Source organism: Corvus brachyrhynchos, unplaced genomic scaffold, assembly GCF_000691975.1.
Source record: "Corvus brachyrhynchos isolate BGI_N302 unplaced genomic scaffold, ASM69197v1 scaffold245, whole genome shotgun sequence".
Lineage (NCBI taxonomy): Eukaryota > Metazoa > Chordata > Aves > Passeriformes > Corvidae > Corvus > Corvus brachyrhynchos.
Window position 1 is genome coordinate 4,995,792 of NW_008238988.1, and position 6,627 is coordinate 5,002,418.

General features: G+C 50.4%; 1 long non-coding RNA gene across 1 annotated transcript in view; it reads left to right on the forward strand.

The window, feature by feature from the left end:
• Positions 1-6,627, forward strand: part of LOC108447779 — a 23,635-nt gene that overhangs the window by 1,068 nt on the left and 15,940 nt on the right. The window lies entirely within an intron of this gene.

A 6,627-nucleotide genomic window follows, 5' to 3' on the forward strand; every position in this document is an offset into this window, starting at 1 on the left:
GGGGTGCTGCAGTGTCGAGCGGGCTGCGGGGGGGCAGAGACCTTTGGGGTTCAGTTCGGCTGAGGGCACTTGGTGTGTCCAGCCTTGAGAAGAGAAAACTGAGGGGAGAACTCATTGCAGTCTACAGCTTCCTCATGGGAGGAAGAGGAGGAGCAGACACTGATCCCTTCTCTCTGGTGACCTGTTATAGGACCCGGGGAGTGGCCTGGAGTAGTGTCAGGGGAGGTCTAGGCTGGATATTTGGGACAGGTTCTTCCCCCAGAGGGTGGTCAGGCACTGAACAGGCTCCCCAGAGAAGTGGTCACAGCACCAGCCTGCCAGAGCTCCAGGAGCATTTGAACAATGCTCTCAGGAGCAGGGTGTGGCTCTTGGGGATGGTGCTGTGCAGGGCCAGGAGTTGGACTTGATGATCCTTGTGGGTCCCTTCCAGCTCAGCTTATTCCATCATTCTGTGATTCCTCTAAGTTCCCACTGCTGCAGGAGGAGGAAACCTCTCCCCAAGCCAAGTGTGGTTTGGTTGTCTCTGTTTGACCCTCAGGTGTCCCTGTGGTGGTACCAGACCTTCAAGCTCACCAAACTATCAAAGCAAAGCACAACCCTGAGGATGCAGATCAATTCTGGGGTTCAAACCACCTACAAATCTTGGTTTCTGGTGGATTTGGGTCCTCAATGCTCAAGATCTCCACAGCCTCAGGCTGCTTCTGCTGTGGTGAGACTGGGGTGTTGTGATAGCACAAACTTTAGTGGTACCAGCTGACTGGCCACGCTCGTGGTGGCTGGTCATGTGTGCTGGCCAGGTGCCACTGGTCAGAAACTCTGACTATTTCTGTTCCTCTGGTTCCTCATTTTCAAAAATCTAAGTACCTCTTTCACGTCCAAGTTTTTGTCACTCCTCCTGCTTGTTCCTTTATTAGATGCTTATTTGGAAGCTCTTTAATGACATTGTTTGGAAGTGAATGGAGGCTGAAGAATCACTGTGGAGTAAAAAAGCTGCAGGTGTATGGGAGGGGAAGGCTCTCCCTTGCCTCCTCACAGGCTGGAACACCTCATGGCTGCTTCACCCAGCCAAATATCAATGACCTGCACCTGCCCAGGGAGGAGTTCCAGTCTGTTGGCACTGCCACTTCCCCCCCGCCACTTCTCCCAGGAACACCCACTGTCATGTCCCTGCACGACATCCTCTTCTCAGTCGTCTGCAGCCACAAGCCTTTAAAAGCAACAAAAAGGAGAGAGAAAGGGGAGGAGGTGGAAACACTCATGAGTGAGGGCTGGAAAATCCACCTGTAATTTTGGGCCATCTCAGCGTCATCCCTTGGGTTCAACATCTTCAAACATGACTCAAACATCACTGTCTGAGTCACCTTGAAATGGGGCAGGATGTGGGAAGTAAAACCAGCAGGCATCACGGAAATCTCTGAGTCAAACTGGTCTCCAACAGCACTGGGAGGGAGTTTGAGATGGAAGAGGACTCTGGGGTGCATAACCTCTCCAAGGGAAACGTCCTGGAGGAGCTGTGGAGGCTCCAGGAAAATGGGGCACCCCTCCCTTTGCTCAGGTGGCCAGCAGGTACCCAACTGCCCCAGCAGCATCAGGAGTGCTGAGCTTTGCCGAAACATCCTTTTGTGTGCCAAAAATATCCTTTTGGCTGTGCTGGCAGAATTTTCTTCTTGACTTGCAGGACATTCAGTGAGTCAGGGCAGCCTGCAGCTGTGCTGTCACCTCTCCCACGTACCCTTCTGAGGCGCAGCACACCTTAACAGGCACTGTTTGCTTTCCACCTCCCATGTTTTTGTTATATTTAGAGCCTAATTTTTGGCTGAGCTGCCCCCGTGTTGGGGCTGGCTGATACTCTCTCCTTGGAGTTGGCCCAGGGTTTTACGCCCTGCCCTCAAACAGCAGGACCTGCCCAGGTGGGTGGGAGCTGGCCAGATGTGTGAGCCTGGATTTTGGCAGTGGGGAGGGAGAAGGCGGTGGATAGAAGTGCCTGTCCTCCCTGCCAGCTCGCCTGTGGCAGCCTGGTGAGCTCAGATCATCCTGGAATCATCAAAAAAAGCAGTTTTGTCCTCAGGTTCCAGGTCTGAAGGTTTTGAGATATAGTCCCACTGGACGGAAATGAAATCCCCTGTGGAAGGAGGCTTTTTAACTTATTCTGCTGGGCACAGGGAGGTTAAATGAGCTGCCTGCAGTCAAACAGAGCTCTGGACCAGCTCTGGATCTTGTTGCTGGCCCCAGATTTCTGTATCACAGCCCCATTCCCATCACTTTTGGGCACTATAAAAGTCCATGGGATCAGGTACAGGTTGGTGCCACAGCACTGGGCACCATGGGGGCCTTTGCAGCAATTGCAGCTCAGGTCTGACCCTGTGGTTTCTTTGTGCTTCTCCAGAAGGATGTGATTAATTCCTCACTGGAGGAACAAAGCACCTCGGTTGAATACGCTGAAACGTATTAATGCCCACAAAATTATAAAGGAAAAAGAAAAGAGGAGGTAATCTGAAGAATGTTTGACCGTGAGCCCATTTGTGTTTTGAAATGACACAATGTGTGTGTTTTATGATAGCTGCAACCACTTTGTGTGGAGATAAGAGATTTAACATAATGTTTTTTTTCTTCGCCGTCATTTAGGAAAAAAAGAAGCCAACATACCATTGCTGAAAAACATAAACAAAGTGGCCTTTTATATCTCTTACTTAAAACTCGGGCTGTTCCAAATGTGTTTTTACTGAATGGCTGGTGGGTTTGGGGTTTTTTTTTTAAGTAGCAGAACACTGGTCAATTTTAAAACAGTTCCCTACAGCTTCCCAGGTAAATAAATTAGAAGTTAGAGCTGGTTTAGTAGCCACTTCCTGCCATGAAGGCCAAACAGGATTCATTCCCTGTTTTCTCTGTCACGCAAGGAGCGGGCAGGGAGCACACAGGTTATGACTAGGAGAGTGTTTCAACCTCCTCTCTGTTTAATTAGTCATATAATTAACACTTACTAAAAGGAGGTAATTTTTTCCAAACCCTTGTAAACTCTTAACCACTTCACTGAGCTGTTACTACTTTGAAAAAGACTGCTGCAGTAAATGCTGGTGTTTTCCAGCCTCAACTTTTCTCTCAACCATAACATAGGGATTGCAGAGTTGTGGACAAATCCTGCACCAAAAAAAGCCAATTTATTCACTCTGTCTCTCATAAGGCTGTGGTTGCCTTATAACAGGTGAAAGACTTAAGCTTTTAGTAAAAACCAGAAAAAATAGTGAGGTCAAAATGAGCTTAAGGTAGCAGGGAGGAAAATATGAGAATTCTGGAAAACTTGATGTGAAAAATGACTACTTGTTGTAAGGCTTCTTGTTGGCACATAGGCAGGGGATGTCCCTGCAGCTGTAACTACATCCCCTGGCCTCCCTCAGTGCTCAGATCCCAGGAGCTGGGTGTTTGCCAGGATCAGCCCAACCCCTGCAGATCCCAGGGGACAATGGAGCAGCACCATTCCTGACAGGATGAGAAGCAGCTGGGTGGGATGCGAGGTGAGATGTGATGTCCCCACTGACCCTTGCTGGATGAGAAACCACCTGCAGGCTGGGCCATGAACCACATCTCTGGGGTGATCCAGACCTGTAAAAAGTGCTACACTCCCCAAATTCCTATTTTTTTTTTACCTGGATCATTTCACCAGGTTGGGTGAAGTGATCTAAGGGGAAAAGGCTCAGCCACGAGCAGCTCAGCCAATGGGAAGATCCTACCCCAGCTCCCTGGCTCTGCTGGTGGACAAAAGCCATAAATGAGCTACATTTGAGCTCAAATGCCCACAAAATTCCCTAAACCCAAGGCACCATTTTCCTCTTGGGAACTCTCAGCTCCAAAAGCAGGGAGTCATTTTCTCCCAGCTGCTGCTGGGGAATAACCCAAATTATTTCTTCCACGTCCCAAAATTGCCAGTGTCAGATGCAAAGCCATGAGATCTTCTTTTCTCTCCCAGCAGAAGGACGAGGCCCCCGCAGGGACAGGGCAGGGCAGCAGGACAATGGTCGTGGGGAGAGTCCAGCTGTGCAGCTGGCTCTGATCAAAGCCTGGCAGCACTCTCTGTGTCCAGAGTTTATGTTTATGTTATCCAGCAGGGAACAGGCTCACATGGCGTTTCCTAACCTGGTTCTTGCTCCCATCTTCCCGGGAAATCTCGCTGCCCTCTGGGAGTGGAGGAGGATGGGGAAGTGCAGCCAGCCCCTTCCCAGTGCTGCTGGGCAGAGAGGAGGGATGGGCTCCTCACGTGGGTGCAGCCCCCGTGGAGTGTGGCCGCTCTGGGGAGCAGATGTGCTGTCCTGGCGAGGGGAAACGCTCCCATCACAGTGATGGGAAACTCCCTCCCTGTGGAGTTCTTGGCTGTTCTGCTGTCCCTGACTCCAGAGTGTTGGAGTCACAATATGAATGCTTCTGTTCACAGGGTTTCTCCCTTCTTCTTCTTCATAGAGTCATAGAATCCTAAAATAGTTAAGGCAAGGGACCTTAAAGATCATCTTGTTCCACTCACCTGCCATGGACAGGGACACCTTCTATAGACCAGATTGCTCCAAGCCCCGTCCAACCACTCCCTGAAGACTTCCAGGGATGGGGCAGCCACAGCTTCTCTGGGCAACCTGTGCCAGGGCCTCAACCCTCTCACAGCCAAGAATTTCTCCCCAGTATCCCATCTAACCCTCCCTCCTGTCAGTGGGAAGCCATTCCCCCTTGTCCTGTTACTACGGGCCCTCGTCCAAAGTCCCTCTCCAGGTCTCCTGTAGCCCCTTCAGGTACTGAGGGGCCACAAAAAGTTCACCATGGAACTTTCTTTTGTCCAGGCTGAGCAATCTCAATTCCCTCAGCCTTTCCTTACAGGAGTGGTGTTCCATCCCTCTGATCATCTTCATGGCCTCCTCTGGTTTCACTTCTTCACTGTGTGCAGGAGAGTTGGGAGATTGTGGCACTGGGAGGTTGCTGAGCACCAGGGCCTCGGTCCATGGACATTTGCTGAGCTTTTGGCCACCACTGCCTAAGAGCAGCCTGTGGGATATAAATTCCAGCAGCACTATCCCAAAACACCTGCAGGCCCTTAGGATGGAGAAACAAGCTGCAGTGTTTTCCTCTCTGGTCAGGAGTTTTGGGGAGTTACAACAAAGCACAAAGCACAGAGCACAGGCTGGATCTGCCAATGGAGGGACAGTCTGGTCTCTTGGAGGTGAAAGAAAATTGTGGATCATGTGGGGATCTAGTGAATGGTGTGGGATTATGTGGGCTTTGGGGGGGTGGGGAAAGGGGTGCAAGAGGGGTCTTGGGGCTGCTGTGGTGCATCTTGAGGGTCCCCAGCAGATGCTTTGCAGGAGAACACCCCTGCCCATGTTTGGGGCTTTTTGGCACTTGTTTTACTTCTTTTGCTGGAAGTTATTAGTGTTATTCTGGTTGTAGAAGGACTCCAAGGCTCTTTCAAAGACCAGGGGCAGTTTGAAAACTTGCAATGGGAAATAGTCCCTTGATCACTCATCTCAGGGTGAAAATTAAGTAATATTATGGGGTTAAATTCTCTCCGCTTCAATTTTAGAGGGAAAAACTATTGCCTGCCATGGTGGCTGGTTGGTCCTGTGTCCTAAATCTGCTGTGTGTAGTAGACCCACTGATTAGTGGGTGACAAACTGCCTCAGGGCAGTGCTGAATGTCCCTGCACATCCCTAGGAGAGGTATCTGCCATTACTTCTCACTCCTGAAAACTGTCACCTTTACTTTGCAGGACGTCATCCATCGAATTTCCTTGCACTCCTTGGAATGTGCTAAGTAATCAAAAGGAGCAGCTGACAAAATAAATGAGGAAAGTGTGTTTTTTATGGGGACGTCGCCCAAAGGGCAGGATGGGCCATTTGGGATGCACAGCTTCTGCCCTTCAGGAGTGTTGATGTTCGGGTCCATGGGGCAGCTGGCAGAAAGGGTCACTCCCAGCCTTCGTGTGCCCAGACACGATCCCTCTGTCCTTGGCTTTGTTCAGTGTTATCATCTGTCTGCTTTCCTAATTAGCCATAGTCCTTCTACCTCTCCTAGCAGACATGATGCAAAATAAATGACCTAAGAATTCCCCCCAGAGCATGGCTCATTAGAGGTGGACCAAACACCAGGAAACACAGGAGAAGGGCTGGCCAGAGCCGGTCATGAGGTGAGCTAAATGATCTACCAGCCCCTTTCCCTTCACAGGGTGCAGGGCTGGGATCTGGGTCACACCCCAAAGGTTCCCTGGCTCACACCCTACAGCCACGCAGCTCTGAGTGCGGTCGGGCTCGCTCCGAGTCCACACACCCTTCCCAGTTATTCCACAATCCTCATGAACATATGGCTCTAGCAGTTGTCAAAAAATGTTGGACAGAGGCTTTGCGGTCAGCTTGATCTGTCCCATCTGGTCATCTGATCTCTTTGTTCTCTGGACTCCCATCCCTCCACTCGCTGTGGAGATAATTTGAGTAATGCTTCCCTTGTTTTTTCATTTTGCTGCGTCGTTATTTTCCCTGCTAGGAAGTGCAATCTTCTCCTCCTTGGCTTCGGGGATAAAAATGGTATGGCTTGACCCTGGCTGCCTGGAGAGATTTGTTTAGTCTTTCCTGTGTTGTGGAGCACACAGTGTGTGCA